Source organism: Pseudochaenichthys georgianus, chromosome 5 (assembly GCF_902827115.2).
Source record: "Pseudochaenichthys georgianus chromosome 5, fPseGeo1.2, whole genome shotgun sequence".
NCBI classification, from domain to species: domain Eukaryota; kingdom Metazoa; phylum Chordata; class Actinopteri; order Perciformes; family Channichthyidae; genus Pseudochaenichthys; species Pseudochaenichthys georgianus.
Genome location: NC_047507.1, coordinates 4,124,044 through 4,141,296, shown reverse-complemented (window position 1 = coordinate 4,141,296; position 17,253 = coordinate 4,124,044). Strand labels below are relative to the sequence as shown.

General features: G+C 39.3%; 1 protein-coding gene across 1 annotated transcript in view; it reads left to right on the top strand.

The window, feature by feature from the left end:
- Nucleotides 1-1,734: 1,734 nt before the first annotated feature.
- Nucleotides 1,735-17,253, top strand: part of LOC117446119 (contactin-4-like) — a 218,558-nt gene continuing 203,039 nt past the window's right edge. Inside the window, exon 1 of the mRNA XM_034082121.2 lies at nt 1,735-2,007. The gene's annotated coding sequence lies outside the window, so the exon portion shown is untranslated. The remainder of the gene's footprint in view (nt 2,008-17,253) is intronic.

The following is a 17,253-nucleotide window of genomic DNA, read 5'->3' as shown; positions in this document are numbered from 1 at the left end:
TTCCCATGAAGAAGTTTATTGTGCTCAGGGATTTAACCCTGTATTCTAAATTGTATAACTTAAAGGACTTGTTTGCACTAGGAAATTGATTTTCATAAATCCCGATAAACAGATGTATTTGTCCTTATGTAAGTCAAATGGGAAAGTGTTGATGGATCCATTGGCTTCTTGATTGACCCTGAAGTTGTAACTTTACCGTATATTAATCACAACATTTGACGTAAAAGCCCAACACTGTTCCAGGAGGCTCAGGTGTCCTGTTGCTCAAACGATGGTGGATACACTGAACATTAGTTTAAAAAGTTGGTCGTAGACACAACACAAGCAATTCAATTAGTGTGTCAGTGTACGCTTGGCCATGGAGAATGTTTTTTCGTGTAATTAGGGATGCTGTTCAGTGTTTTATTATGTATTTATTAATGAATAAAAAAGGGGTAGCGTAGCTTGTTTACTGCAAATCAGTTAATTAGCTTGCCACAATATGATTTACATTCACACTGCATACACATGTGGTGTTAATGAGCTCATGATGGGACATTTCTAGAGGGAATTAAAACACTTTATTAATAATTTACATCGCAACTTCAACATCACTTCTGCAACTGTTCACATCGGGGAGCCAGTGATTTGCAAGGCATCACAACCTGTTGAAAGGGTCATAGATCGTATTATGAACAGTTTAGTCCTATGCAAAGAGGTCATTTAAACATTTCAAGATTGTCTTTTTAAGAATAATATCACCTGATAATAACATGTCAATTTAAATAAATGACATACTTGTATCACTCAACTCAATTATGCTCCTTATAATGTAAATGTATCAATTACTTTTAATTATATTTTTTTGTGAATTTGAATATGCTCTCGGAAAATACTTTTATTTAACCTATATGTTTATTATTGTGTTTTAGTAACCTTGATTGTGGAATACAAAATTATCCCCAATTTAATCTTTGTTCCTATTGGGGGAATAATATGCCAGACATCACACCATAAATCAATGAATCGGGCAAAAATGAAAAATTATTCCTCCTATAATTTAACTCCAAAACCAACAACAAATTATAATTGTTTTCCAAATGGTGAGGCTCTATAGTCAAACCTGAAATATTGTCGTCAAACATCATGATATTACTCAAACATGGTGAGATTAGGGTTTTCTCCAAGTTGCCAAGCACTTTGTTATAGCTAAAACGTTTGCCTTGTTGTACCACTTTCTAAAGGAATTACTGGTTGTTTACCCCCCTATCAAAACCCATCTGAGACGTATTTTACAATATCAACACTCCACTCTCCCTGGACATCCCATCAGCAGCAGCAGGAGGAGGAGAGGGAGGAGGAGGTGGAGGAGGAGGAGGAGGAGGAGGAGGGGAAGGGAAGAGTTACTAGGAGGAGGGAGTCTGTTACGCTTGGATGACCGGACCGGAGCCGTGAGGAGTCTGGTCGGGTGGAGGCAGACAGACAACACTGCTCTCTCTCTCTCTCTCTCTCTCTCTCTCTCTCTCTCTCTCTCTCTCTCTCTCTCTCTCTCTCTCTCTCTCTCTCTCTCTCTCTCTCTCTTCTTCCTTCTTCTACTGTCTCTCTCTTTTCTGCGTGCGTCCCGCTCGGGCTCCAGCTCGGCTCAAGGAGGGAGGTAAAAGGGAGGGAGTGAGTGAGCCTCTTGACGCATCGGGAGAGAGCGAGCACACCAGGGCTTCACTTTACAATATGCAACCTGCGAGACGCCACGCCGTAAACTAGGCTCCTGACTCCGAGAGAGAAAGAGAGGAAGCATGGAGGGACAGTAGGAACCGCGCACAACGACACAGCCCGTCCTTGTAACGCTGCACACAATAAACAGCAGCATTTTTGCGCGCAAATCACACGGATACTTCTCTTTTTTTTTTGTTGCCCGGAGCGTCGCCGAGACTCGGCAGTGATGTCTGTGTGCACAATTGTCTTCAGTGATAACATACGGATTATTCAGACGCTGTGAATTCCTTGGAGACATTACTGCTGAAAGGACAGGTAAGAATATTATTATTATTTCCCACACGGGAACAAATGACATCTCCATCAGTGGCAGTTCAGACACATGAGCCACAGTCTATTTAGTAACTTTTCACAGATTACATTAAAACCTATACAGGAATTGCCTTCTCTGAATTTCACCCTGTCTACTTTGTTGTGGGACTATCATGATAGAAGCAAAGTAATCTGTGAGTGTGTATGTGTGAGAGTGTCTCCGATCCGTGCAGATGTTTAGTAATCCTGGTGCGTTGACCCTCCCATGAATAATCCCCGCGGATTTTGCAGATTATGTTTCCCGTCTCGCAGTGTTGACCACACATTGGCGTTTCGTCCTGAATGCCGGATTTCACCGAAAAATAAAATAAGTAGTGAATAATGTGAGGAAACAACATGGTTATTAATGCACTTTAATTAAACTATTTCAATGAAAGTTCGTTTATGTCGGTTGTTCAAATGCTCCTAAATGGGGATCATAATGATTCATGCCACTGCTCTAATGTTTATTAAAGCATCTGTCACTCACTATTTAAAGTGTCCAATGCCAGCCTGTGATTGGCCTGGAGTGTGATGGCCAGCACATGCCATATAAACCTACTTTAATATGTTTAATAGATATGAGCATCTGTGCAGCTTCAGCACATCGGGCGTGCCAACTTCTCACAAAACTGCTCACTCGAATTATAACATCAAGTGATTCCCGTGGAGTTTTTATTGTATTGTCCTCTTTGGAAACACACAAGTAAACCTAGTGTGTGCACAGGAAGGAAAAAGCATCACCTGTCAGAGCAGTGCTATCATGCTGCAAATGAGCATCTATCTGATGGTGTTCGCACATTGTTCATTCACCATTAAGTCTGAGGCTGCTCCGGAAAGTCTGCTGTGATCTGTTGCATTGACTTTTCATCGGATTTGACAAGCGCTGAACTTCTTTTAAAGGTTAGAGGAGGGAAAAAAAGATACAACTTCACCTTAAAAGTGTCCAGACGGATTAATCCACAGCTCAGTCTTGATTTGTGAAACATGAGCGTTGATAAAACCCCAACAGCCTGAGACAAGAGAACAGTTCTCTCTTGAGATCTAAGCATACATATTTAAGGTTTTAAGACATGGTTGAATTAAAGTCTGAGGAGCAGATTTAACTATGTTTCCACATGAAAACACATTTAAGCACAAACTGAAGTTTATTAACACGTTGACATTTCTGCGTCACGCGGCCCAGCATGCCTGACTGACAGGAAAACAGCCCGTTCATTCTTGGTTGACGTCCTGGAAGCCACGTTCCTGCAAGAGGTGACAAAGCACAGAAGACATTACAAATATCCCGGGAAGGTGCTTTTAGAGGCGCGTCCAAAAGATTTTATTTCTGCAGGAAGTATCGAAATAACTGTGTCACCAAGGTCATTTTTATTTCATGTCTCTCCAGGAAAGCTACCTCAAGGAAGAGAAGAAGGGGATCGTGTGTTTTATGTGTGTGTGTGAGAGATGTGATGGAGAACATTCTCTGCCCAGAACAACTCTTCACATGGACTTGTTCTGTTGCAGGATAGCAAGTCAGCCACACAAACACTTCACAATCACCATGAGGCTGTTTGAAGTGCGTATAGGCTGGGATGAGGTTGGAGGTAATATTACTTGTTGCTGTATTTTTTACCCTGCCTCCAGCTGTTTTCCATCCCCTTACTACTACTTACAAATATATTCTAATTCATTATATTAAACTTAAGCTGAAGCAGGTGTTCATTTCAGTAATAAAAACTATAAGTAATTTGCCTGTCAACAACGTTGTCGATGAGTAAGACGAAACGATGACAAGATGGCACCAACGTCATTTCACACTGATTTAACATGTAATGTTGCTGAAACAAGAACATACACTAACATATTGTTTTATAATTGAAAACTTGAATCCATCTTTACTTTCATCTACCAAAAAGGGATTGCAATATTATAGATTTGCTTTACAACATTTGTGTGCAGGTGTTTATTTTGGTCCACTCTATATTGGGAGTAGAACAGCCGCATTCAATGTGTTTCTTTACTAAATCAGGTTCGGGTTATTAATCTTTGCCTGTCGGTCAATTTGGGTTGTAGTTAAAAGACAAGGGATACATGACACACAGTTTAAACAACGCATAGTAGGTGTATGAGCCGAAAAAGATAGATCAGTGTTAGAGCTGGTGGTATGGCCTAGGGGTCCGATTATCGGGGTTGATATTCCGCATTTGACCGATTATCGGTAACGGCCTTTTTTTTTATCAAATTGCCGATACAACTTTGGCTCTGATGCGGCCGTTTCTCTGGCTGCAGTCACCACACGAGCAATGTCCCGCCCACAGCGCTATCTGATAGGCTATTACTGAAGTGTCAATCAACACTGAATATTTTCCGGGCGGGAGCCAACCAGAGAGGCGGGACCTTCTCAGATTACAGGCAGGTGCGAAGAACGCAGACACAGACAGAGGCAAGCAGCAGCGCTGAGCGGCAGAGCCATACGTTTCAAAGGTAAATCAGTTGAAAGCTGAAGTTTCAAAAATACCACGATTTTATGATCCAATTCTATCAGTTTCCTATGGAGCCCCCTAGGGGACATGGAGAAGAAAAAAAAAAATATTAAAAAAAAATAAAAATGTTTTGCGAGATCTCGCAATACTTTTGCGAGATCTCGCAATACTTTTCATTCAGCTCAATGTACTTCCTGGTCAGTTCGGCTGCTACGGCAACACATAAACCACAACAATGGAGCGGTTCATCGATTTTAATTTGAGCTTGGCATTAAATATAAAGATATAACATCAGTGCTTGGCAATAGGCACAGGTTTCACACATATACTGTATATAATAAGGGTTTCACATAAGTGAAGACACCTCAAGAGAACACTCAGAGCGAGGGGACATACACGTCCCTCTGAGCTGAGTTATTGACAGATTCTAATTTCGCGGATCAATAACTCATGAACATAACGATGTAAAAATACAAACAACATGACTTTACAAGCAAGATAGACAACGAGCTACAGAGTCGTTTTTATCAGAACAGTTCGATACGCGCCGTCATCCGAACTAAACATCAATAATTGGTCACAATCTGCAGCTGGAGGAGGGAGAGGAGTGCTTAGGGACCGTCAACAAACTGCAACGGGGTTTTGCGATATCTCGCAAAACATTTTTTTTTTTCTAATTTTTGTTTTTCTTCTCCATGTCCCCTAGGGGGCTCCGTAGTTTCCCAGTTACACAGGGACGCGGGAAGTCAGAAGTGAGGCTACTAGACTAACGTTAGGTCTACTGCAATAGCCTCACTTTTAATATTTTGCAAAACATTAGCTAGCACTAGTGTTTTGCAGTTGCTAGCAGCTTATTGGGATGTTATGCTAGATAGACAGGCATTGTTTTGATATAATAAATTAAGCATTATTGTTAGTTAAGCATGTCAGCCTGCAGCCCCACTTTTAACTCTCTGTCTCTCTCTAACTCATAGCAGATGGCTGCACTAAAAGAAAGGGCACAGAGAGGAAACCAGTTGTAAGATGTTTAAAAGTGCATTAAACATAATATACTTAAATGCATTTCAAAGAAGTCGTGTTGGAGTTTGTGTTATTCTACATAATTTTTGACACCAACATTTTCTGATTTTACTGCAAATGTATATCGGTTCCAAATATCGGTTATCGGTCTCCTTGATTACTAATAATCGGTATTGGTATCGGCCTTGAAAAAGCCATATTGGTCGATCCCTAGTATGGCCCATATTCAGTGTCTTCTGTCATGTATATGGGGCAACTGCTGAGCCAGCTAATGTTTAAGGCAATATCATCCTCTCCATCTCCTCCTTTCAACAATAAAGGCACTCTCTGGCCCAAAAGAAAACCAATAGAACAAACATGAACAATCAAACAGACAAATAGCCGTTGCATCAGTGCTTTAATCATTAATCTGAGCAATGGCTGCTGGAACAAAGGTGTTTTTGCATTGCTTTGTTCGACACCTGTTCTACACCTTGGGACTACTAACCTCCAACCCAAGGGGAGAAGCTGTGATTCACTGATTGGTGTCAGTTCACCTCCTGGGCTCTCCAGTGGGGCCCTTGAGTCAAGAACCAGACCCTCACACTGCGTTCTATAGTAGCTGCCTACTGCTCCTTATATCCGATTTCACTGTGTGGGGTGCTCTGTACGTGTTTGACAGTTAAAGAGGACTATACAACAATAGTTAAGGTTTTCTTTTATTAAGATAAAACTCAAATGGTTAGGGTAAGTAACTGTAAAGTTGATGATGACTGAAGGTTGAAGTTGACTAAATATTCTAAAAACAAAAAAGGACATTTGACACAATTAAGACTTTTTCAGAAGATTGTGGAAAAAAGCAACAATATTTAGCAAATAAACTCCAATTCTGTAACTATAGTTCTAAACCTGTATTGCTTGTAAACCCTTGCCTGTCCTCAGAACAGTTCTACCTCATGTTTTATTCTTCCCAAACCAACTTGTAATCATTTAAAATGTTTAAAAAATATATACACCATACACCATACACAGGGCTGTCCCCCGGATGTCTCCGGATATTCGGTAGTAATCAGCAGCGAATATTCAGATTTTCAGGGGGGGGGGGCGTAGTAATCAACAGCGAACCGCTTCAACACGTGTATTTTGGTTTTATTCACTGCATTCATTTTGTTATTCCACAGTATTGTTGTTTTATAGTTGTTTGTTAATTTGTACAACACAATTTGTGTTCTTTGAAATTGAAAAGGATATTGCATTGTGTTTGTTACTTTCGATTAACGGAGAAAAAGTAATATCTACATATAAAGACGGAGAAAGTAAACGATAACGTTAATGGTTAAGTGTTAGCCCCCCCCCGAAGAGGCACAAGCTCCTACGTTGATATTGGAGATTTCAATCAAAAACGAATAACGAAATTTAAACCCGAATATTCGGATATTCGGGTACAGCCCTACCATACAATGGTAGCGGGCAATGGTGTCCGCTACCCAGTAAACAGATGGACGTCCCACGCCTGTGGAAAAGTTCTAGCAAAGTCATCTCCTCTATGTACCCATTTGAACAACATTTCTCCAATTAAGGCAATCTTTGGCCCAAAGAAGATCTTTAAATGTTGAATTAATCGTAAGAGAATTTTCTTACTTAAATGTGCGTATCAATTTCTTGTCAATAAATGATTTATTGAAATAGCTTATAGTTTTGTCAGTAATTTGGATCTGCTCTTTCTATCAATGGAAAACTGTGATGGCCAACTTTTCACTTTTTAACACGGATAAAAAGCGGCATTTTAATCCAACTGGAACATTTTATTCAACACTAACTTACAAAAACGACACCTGATAGAGAAGAAACTTCCTACCCCTGCTGTTGAGTACCCATCACCCTTGCATCCACCCCAATAAACAATCTAAAGTGTGTATTTACCCATCTTGGCTGATGGATACAACTCCTTTCGGAGATAAACACAGCAACAGAGAAGCAAATAAAAACAAATGCCTGGTGTCAGTTGTTTAGCAGTGCTGCTTTTTTGCTTCACTCTGCTGGATTTTTCAAAGTAAACAGTACTCTGAGATTTTCCACAACACAATAATGGATGAGGAAGCTGCGGACCCCTGATACCACTTTACCGGAGTGCAGCGAGGTTTTATGTATGCAATGCATTACTCTTTTGAATCTGGCATAATAGAGTTGTTTGACAAGCTGAGTGGTGATGAAATATTGCCTGTCAAGTAGGAAACTAAAAAGGTATGATGTGTATAATCAAGCAGATGCAGATACACAGTATGTATCAGAGAGACTGGAGCTTTAATGTTCAGCATGAAAGCAAACTATATAATAGGGCTGTACCCGAATATCCGAATATTCGTTCGTTGGAGTACTATTCGGGTTTCAATTTCGTTATTCGGATATTCGTTGTTGTTTTTTTGGAGTTTTCTTTTCAAATTGAATTTATGGAAATCTCCAATATCAACGTACTGTAGGAGCTTGTGCCTCTTCGGGGGGGGGGGGCTAACACTTAACCATAACCTTTCTCCGTCTTTATATGTAGATATGACTTTTTCTCCGTTAATCTCCGTCACGTTGTTACCATAGCAACAACAACTTCCTGTCAACAGCGCTAACTCTCCTTCAAAATAAAAGCATGTCCATAAATAGGAAGCCAAGCCAAATTACACATAAGACATATACAACTGCAACAAAAGTAACAAACACAATGCAATATCCTATATAATAATTGAGAGAACACAATTAGAATTTCATTTGGGAAACATCTAAACAAACAAACTAAACTATTTGATTTGAGTTTGTTGTTTTCCTGTTTAGCACAGACTGGATTATATTAGAACAAATTATCTCTGCCCTGAAAATTATCCACCAACTTCCTCTGTTTATTGGGATCTCCATTAGCATTAGCTTAAGCATTAGCTTTTCCTCGTTGGGTCCATCAAGTAGAGAGGAAACAAGTTATTATTTTATCAATAACAAGTTTGCAAGTATTCATAGAAAATGTTGCTTATAATAAAAATAGTAGTTCTAAATAAAATGAAAAAGTTATCTGAATGACCTTATTATGATTATATATGTATCCATCATACCCTTTCGCAAATGTAAAAGTACTTATTTCATTTAATGCAGGTTAATATGTCACGTTTGATATACTTTTCTGTTAAAAGTCTGAAGAATTGTTGCCTAATTTTTAAATTTAACTTGTAATTTCCACATTATATCTAATCTTAATCCTCAAAAATAAATAAATGATAAACTCACTTCTGTGAATTGGGAGCCCTTGCACAACTGTCAGGAATTAGTACACTTAAAATATTGCAAAGCTCCTCAGTGTTGTTTACCAAGTCCCAACTGGGTTCATTTTTAATATTTAGATTGAAGGAGAAAAAGATCTAAGAAGGCTCATTGCGACAGCTCCATTTCCTGCTCTATTTATCTAGTCTCATTGGTTCTGTAAATGCCCCATTTGTAATCCAATCATATTAGAATAATTTCTCTGCTTTCCTGATGCTTTATGAGGCTCTGTCACTTCATCACCGTTGGTTTCGAGGCTACCCTTTGGGGTAAGTCTTCACAGATTGTCTGAGCCTGCAACGTTTTCCTAATTCAAACATTGTTGCACGCCGCCTCTCCTCGGGACCGGCTTTAATTGAGTGCTTAATAAGAGCAACGCCACACAGCAACCGACTTCAGGGGAGGGAGGATGGGGGATGCACACTGGGACTGCTGCATTATGTAATGTACTTATATAAGGCCTAAACAGCTTCTTTCCAAGCAATCTCAGGATGTTGCCAAGGTTCATGATTCATCTTAATAAGACAGCTGACCCTGGATGAGGATTTGTTGTTACTGAAGATCCACAAGAGCACGTTTTCTTTCAAAGGGTCTACTGTGGTTCACTGGATGTGGCTCTTATGTTCGAGCTATGTTTCCTGCCTCATTCAATATTGTGTCTCCTTACAGTCCAGGCACCCTCCTTATCCTGTACATTAGTAAATATTCTGTATATGTTTGTCCCTGTCTCATATCGCAGCAGCAGCAGTTTGTATATTTTGCGATGCAATGTCAAGTATCTCATTCATGATGTATTTTTTAGGCCGACCTGGAAGTAAGCATCACAATGGCTCCCTTGACAAAAACTGTAGGATTTCTCAATTGGATCTTGGTCTATTGCTTACATGTAGCTCTTTGGAAAACACATGTTTATGATACCTTTAGGTTTTGTTCAGCAGGATAATCTCCACATATAAACACCATTTTGTGATTTTTTGAGGCGTAAATGCAATTGCCAGAAGTAAAAAGCTAACTATGGCTGCGCATTAGCACCGCTAAGCTAAAGGCGAACTCGTGTCGGCGTGATGACATCAAGTGGTTTATGTAATCACGTTAGTAACCGCCGTTTTTGTTATGACACATGGAAGCTTTAAACATTCACGGGTGTGGTATTTACTGACTTTCGTAGAATAAAATCTCTTCACCTTGTGTGGACCACCAACCTTATTTCAGGCCCCTAAATAAAACACGTAAAAAAACTCGGAAGTTGTAAAATGTTAATTTATTTCCGGGTATTAGAACTCATTCACGCACCACTCTATTTAAGCGCATTCTTCACAGGATAAAATACAAGCAAACGTATTTATGGATCTCTTTTTGGGGGAGAATCTTCTTACATTTTCTTTTATAATTCATGCCAAGAAAACAATAATGCTCATTAAGGTTCAATGTCGTATAAACATGTTGATGTACCCTGAGTCTATTGTCAAAATAACACTTTATAAACACACAACATTCTGTAATAAAAGGTGGTCCTTTGTTTTGCTCTGTAAATACAAAATGTCCGTGCATCTTCCTTGTCAGGAGCTTTTGGAGCAAACAAAAGGCTTTTGAGCTCAAAACTGGAGCACCAGACTAAACAGTGTTTCTATGTTAAAAGAATAAGAGGATTATATTCAGTGAAAAGAGTAAAATAGGACAAGAGATAGAAATTAAGGAAAAGTATTGAGATTATATTATGCACGGTGATTATACAAGTTTTCTGTTATGTCTGTCAGGTAATTCTTCTTCTTAATCATAAGACATTTCTTTTAGATTTAACAAACTACATACAGGTAGTAACAATGGCATTATGAGTTTCAACACATTTTGATTAGGACATTGTAACAGTGTTTTTGTTCTAGATAGGGAACTGTTTAAAAAAAAAAAAAATTACATATTTTCCACAAATACACATTTTGACATCAACAAATCAAATCAGTAAATGTTTGATGTTTGAACTTGACCTATGAAGACTTCAATATCTCATTCTCAAGCGCAATACTCAATTGAACCCCTCAATGGTAAACATTTAAAAAATACAAACATTTTCGTGAAAGTTACAACGTTTTATGTTCTTTTGTAACATTTGATAGTGGTAAAGATGCAGTGAGCAAGTTAACACATTTAAAAAAGATATATGTTATTGTTAAAGTAATGACATTTATAACGATAGTACGCCCTGTGGAAATTAAACAATACTTTCAAGATATGCGTTTCAAATTGGGTTTGAAATGATAAAAAAGGGGAATTTTGTATTCGTTTCACTTTCTTCTGATTTCTTTTGCCAACTGCATACTGCTTTCAGTATTCATGCATACTGTCTTCGTACAGCTGCTGCTGCCTCGAGGGAAACATATGAGGCAGGATCAATAACAGATATCACATCAAGGATTGTTACTTTTATGCAGGTTTCTTCTTCTCTCCCAGCACATGTATGTACAGATATTTAAATTAATTAGAAACACATTTTTACCTTTAAATATCCAAAGTTACAAGTGACATTCCTGAGTGCTATGTGGCTTCACACACAAACAAAGATCCGCTGAGCACCACTAGTGTGAAGTGTCCTGCTCAATGCCAAGTATTCAAGTACTAAAGGCCTCTGGAGAATGTTACAAGAGTGCCTAAAGGACATATTTCAGTCCCAAGATACACTGAGTGTATCTTGTATATATCTATGGCTTTAAGTTGAACAGATCAGTCATCGTCTTACAACAGACCTGAACAATGCCATGCAATGACACTTTATACTTGCCACAAGTCCATTATTTCATACAATAAAATACATCATTATTATCTAACGGATAATATCGCGGTGTGAATCAGTAGTCATTTGGATTCCGTTAAACGTTTCCTCTTTTTAACGGTTCTTGATTGCTATAAATTGGGGAGGTTTAAACAGATACAATGCTTATTTCAAAGATATGATTCAATAACAATTTCACCTCATTTTTTGTTCTGATTTGTGCAATTTGAGATGTTACAGTTGCCTCTGGAATCCCTTACTGTAACACTCACAGAAAGAGTCAATAAACATCCGGTCTGTATCAGCCTGATTGGGCAACAAAACTATCTTGAATATGAATTTGGTAATTTGTCGATTTGATAGTGGACACTGTAAGAAAATCAAATCAATATTATGTGCTTTAACTTTAAATTAATACACTGTTCTAATTTAAAGCTGCTTTATTCTGAAAACCGGATGTTCGCAATCGACTTCCGGTTTTCGCGAGTAAATATCGTCAACTTCCGGTTTTCGCGAGTAAATATCATATTCCGGTTAGCATTAGCAAGTGGCTAATATTATGTTTTGTGTACGTGCATTTAAGGAGAAAATGACACGTGGTGTTGCACACTAAACACACTGTCTTTAATCCTCACTTATTGATGCTGCAATACTGTTATTATGGAATTTTTAAATGACCAACAGATATTAGAATATTGTAAAACTAACATCAGAAAACGACAGGACGTGCCTTGGACCCGCCCCCGTCAATGCTAAGCCAATAGGAGAAGACTACAGTTGATACAATGAGAAGCCAGGAAATCGATCTCTTTCCCAGCTGATCACCAAGCCAACGGAGGTCCAACGGAGCGGGGAGAGCCGCTATTTTCCAGTTTCATTGTATCATTGTAGCATTGTTTAATTACATTATTTAGCTTGTAAATAAGCTTCCTGGACTCTTTTCAGCTAATCCTGGGCTCAGGGCTAAAGAAAAAACTATAACACGTGTTGCAGCTGTTCAATGGATGATTTGTAATTGAAATTATATTATGATGTGGTGTCTATGGTCATTACCATTACTTGCAATGTTTTGATAAAATCCCCTACAGACTTTTCTTTGTGCCATTTCTAGATAAAATCTTTATATGATCATTTGAGTTTGGTGAGACATGCAGATGACTCAGCGTTCAGCATGTATTAAAAATCTAATCTCTTTCTCAGATGTAATGAATAATTAGGCATTTCGGAAAGGCACTGTTTGTTTAGTGGACCATGTCAGAGGTCTGTGGATCAGATAAAAGCCATTCTTTAGTCATTGTTACTGTAAGCGCAATTAGCTTTTCCTCTAAGAATATATTACAAAATAATGAATTTTTGGCCTGGATGTGTGATAGAACAGTATCATTCGATTATAAATGATGATCCATTGAACCTCATGATCGTTTTCCTTTGTGAAAGACAATTATATATCAATATATACAGATGGTCAATCAAGCCATTTGTCTTTAAGACATCAGTGCATCCCCTGGATTATAAATAGTGTAATGGATACTGCCTTGAATGACAGACCTTTTTCCCACTCATAAAAAAAAGGCGTATCCGTCGTGTGACTGCATGTGCTGAACCGTGACTGCATGTGCCGAACCGTGACGTCCGAACCGTGACGAATACGGATACCGTTACACCGCTACACACATATACCTTTCTGAAAACTCATAATTTGCCATCCTGTCTAAAATTGACATCACTTGACTTAAAATAAGGTCTTAATACTATACATTGCCGGAAATATGTCTGAAGTATCAGAGTTTGTGAGTGATGATGTGGTATTTTACTTGCCTAGTTCTGGCCATCTGTAAAAACATGTTCCAAGTACATTTTTAAACCTAGGTTAGTCAATTAGTCAGTTTAATTTCGATTTATCTTGGTCTTTGGAAGCTACTAATTACCACTGCAGTGATCCCCTGTCGAATGTTGATAATTACTGTAACTGAAATGTGTATTCAGTACACAAATTGTACTGTCAATCAGTGCAGAGTGTTTTCTATGGGGGGGTTGCACTCAGAATCGACATTTGTTCATAATGTCACTGAAAGGTGAATGGACGGCATTTATATTGCACTTTTCTTGTCTTTGCGGCCACTCAAATTGCTTTTACATTACATGTAAGCTTTCACCCATTCATTTACACAGAGGGAGAGACTGATAAGGTGCTTCCTGCTCTTCAGTAGTGATTCACTTTGAAACGCGTACACCATGCCATGCGAACGGACACAATTTGACCACAATTATCGTTCTCTTAAACATTTTTTTAATCAACTTTCTTTATTGGAAGCAATTAGACCAACAAAACAACAGAGCAGTGTCACAGAGAACTTCCATTCTTCCATTTTTCCCCGTCATTTTATCCCTCCCACAATCCCACCCAAAGGAGAACACTTCTCAGTACACAAAATGAAAACAGTACAAAATACATAGAACAAATACATAAGTATGGCAAAAATAAATAAAAATAAAAAAATAAAAAGGGGGGGGGGGGGGTCTCAGTCGTCACAGTCAGGCAGGGATGTCAGAGATTCAATATGATTTAAGAAAGGTCTCCACGTTTTTTCAAAATAACTTAAGGAGCAGTTGAGGGAAAACCTAAGCTTTTCGAGTCTAATGGACAGTAACATTTCTTTCACCCACCTGCTATGAGATGGAGGTTGAGCGTGTTTCAAATTGAGGAGTATAAGTTGCCTGGCTAACAGGGTGGCAAAGGCTAGAATAATCTGTATAACTTTAGAGGTGACAGGCTGCAGGGGGGCACCAAACAAGACCAAGAGAGGATCTGAAAGGATAGTAGTATTATATGCTGTGCTAAGAGTTTTGAAGACATCGGACCAGAATGTGGTGAGCCTAGGGCAGAGACAGAACATAGGGGAATGATTGGCTGGGGATTGTTTGCACCTATTACAAGAGTCAGTTACATTGGGGTAAATCCGAGAAAGCCTCAAGTTAGTGTAGTGAACTTTGTGCACCACTTCACACTGTAGGAGGCCGTGCCTTGCACAGATTGAAGAGGAGTGAACCAACCGTAAAACGTGTTGCCAATAATCATCGGGCAGTGTGATTCCAAGCTCTTGCTCCCAAGAATCCCTGGGGCCGGTCGCTGGGCTGTCAATAGCAGAACTGATAAGGCTGTAAATGCCGCTTTTGTTCGGGATCAAGCGCCACTAACAAGTCAACCAGGGTTTCTGGGGGACGACTCGGGAATTTGGGGTTCTGATTCTGGACAAAATGCCTTGTCTGAAAAAAACGAAATTGGTGGGTTCTAGGCAGGTCAAATTTCTTCGAGAGCTCCGGGAAGGACATAAAAGTCCCCTGGTTGTAGAGGTCCCTAAATTTGGTTAACCCTTTGTCAAACCAAGTCCGAAAGGCCATATGGGGGAGAGATCTGAGGCCCTATGGAGGCCTAGGCTCTTCCTAAATTGAATCCAAATTCTAATGGTGTTAGTTACCACTGGATTTGAGATGAAGTTGGAGATAGACAGAGGGAGTTGGGAGCAAACCAGGGAGTGAAGAGAGAGTTTAGACGATGCAAGTTCCATATCCACCCACGTGGGGCGTAAGCCGTCTGCAGCATTGTTAAACCAGTATAAAAGTTTATGAATATTACAGGACCAGTAATAGTGTAGGACAGGGCTATTCAATTACACATTCAGTTGGGCCAGATTTTATAACTACAAAATTCAGCTGGGCCAGACATTCAACGGCCTGTAAAAAGCGGGTAATGACACATTTTAAACCAAGACATATTACTGCGATGAAAAACATGCAATTTTTATTCATTGTTCATCTAACAAAGGTACATCAAAAAGTGCATAAAAACACAACAAATTAGCATTAATTTAACAGAATCTGAAAAAAGTGCACAGTTGTAGCATGAGATTTGTTTGCTTTAGAAGTCAAATATTCAGTTTTTTTTTTTAACCAGGCACATGACAAAGTGCATTTAACTGAATACAATAATAGCAGTCTTAATAAATGTCCTCACATACAAAATAAAATTGGATACATATGACACATGCACATCAAAAAGTGCATTAACAAACAGTTAAAGAGCTCCAATGTAACAAAAAGAGGTAGTACTATAATTTTTTCACTTTTCAAGTAATAACAAAAAAAAATCATACGTTTTGGTCACAATTGACCCAGACATATTACAAAGTTCATTTAAATGAATACAAAAATAACTGTCAAACCCTGCGCAAACCCATAACAAGGGATAAGGGTAAATAACATGAATGAATACTACACTACACGTCTACTATAGTAAACTAGCTGCTTACTATCACCTCATTTGTGATTTGTCATCGCTGACTTTTTTTTTTTTAACAAGAGCAGTGATTTTTGGCTCATAGGATGTCAATGCAATCCTAACACATTGGTGAAGAGTGCTGTCAGTCAGGGAGCAGCGAGTGCTACTTTTTATTGAGTTCATGTGTGAAAAGCTTGATTCACATGTGTATGTTGATCCAAACATACTGAGCACACAGATCGCTACTTTCTGAACGTTAGGGAACTGCTGTTTTTTGACATCACTCCAAAACTTTGCTGGCCCGTTAGTGCGCTGCTCTTGTGCCATGGTTACGGATGAATGCATGGGACCACTTCCTTTGCTCTGGTTGATACATCCCCCTCTATTGCAACAGTGAAGGGGTCTCTGACAAAGCCCATCACCTCTGTGGGCAGAGCAAGTCCATCCAATCAACCGGCAAAGTTATCTTTCAACCTCGCAATGAAATCTGTCATCACATCCGTGATTTGTGCCGGGGATGTGATGGGGATGTGATGTGTTTGCGGAGCGTAGGAAAATGCAGCATCCGACCCGTACTCAAGTCGGTCGCGAAAAGGTCCAGCTTGACTTGGGCAATGACTCGCGCATCTGCTCCACAAGATCAATGACCGATTTGTCTCTGTTTACGCTTCAGAGTTCCGAGAGACATATTTTAGAGTTGCTATGACCACCGTTACTAGCACCACTAGATACACTTTCAAAAAACGTGCTGCGTTGTGGTTTAGTGGTTTCTATGCAAGGCGGAGTGTTGCATTCATGGTCTGTAGCCTACTAGTGTAGGAATTTGGCTACTGGAGGCTGGGCCACTCGGGAGTTGGCTCTGGGCCGCATCTGGCCCGCGGGCCGCCATTTGAATAGGCCTGGTGTAGGAGATTGGGCAATGCCAAGCCTCCAAGAGCCCTTGGGAGCTGTAGCACTGATCTTCTGATGCGTGGATTTTTTTTGCCCCAGAGGAAAGAGCTTATTAGTTGATCGAGCAATTTGAAAAAATACTTCTTAATAAGGATGGGGATATGTGAGAAAAGATATAGAAACTTGGGTAAAACAACCATTTTAACCAAATTAATACGACCCACTAGGGATAATGGGAGTGCAGACCATCTGACAAAGTCCAGTTTACACCTCTCAACGAGAGGAGAGCATTTTTTTGAGAAAAGGCGATCAATTGAGTCAGTAATATGCACCCCCAAATATTTAAACCCGTCTGTAGAATATTTGAAAGGGAAAAAAGCTGGGGGTATACTTTTAGCTGTAGAATTGATGGGGAAAACTTCGCTCTTGTGGAGGTTAAGTTTATAGCCTGAATAGGACCCAAATTTGTCGAGGATATCTAGAACCACGGGAAGAGAGGCAGCTGG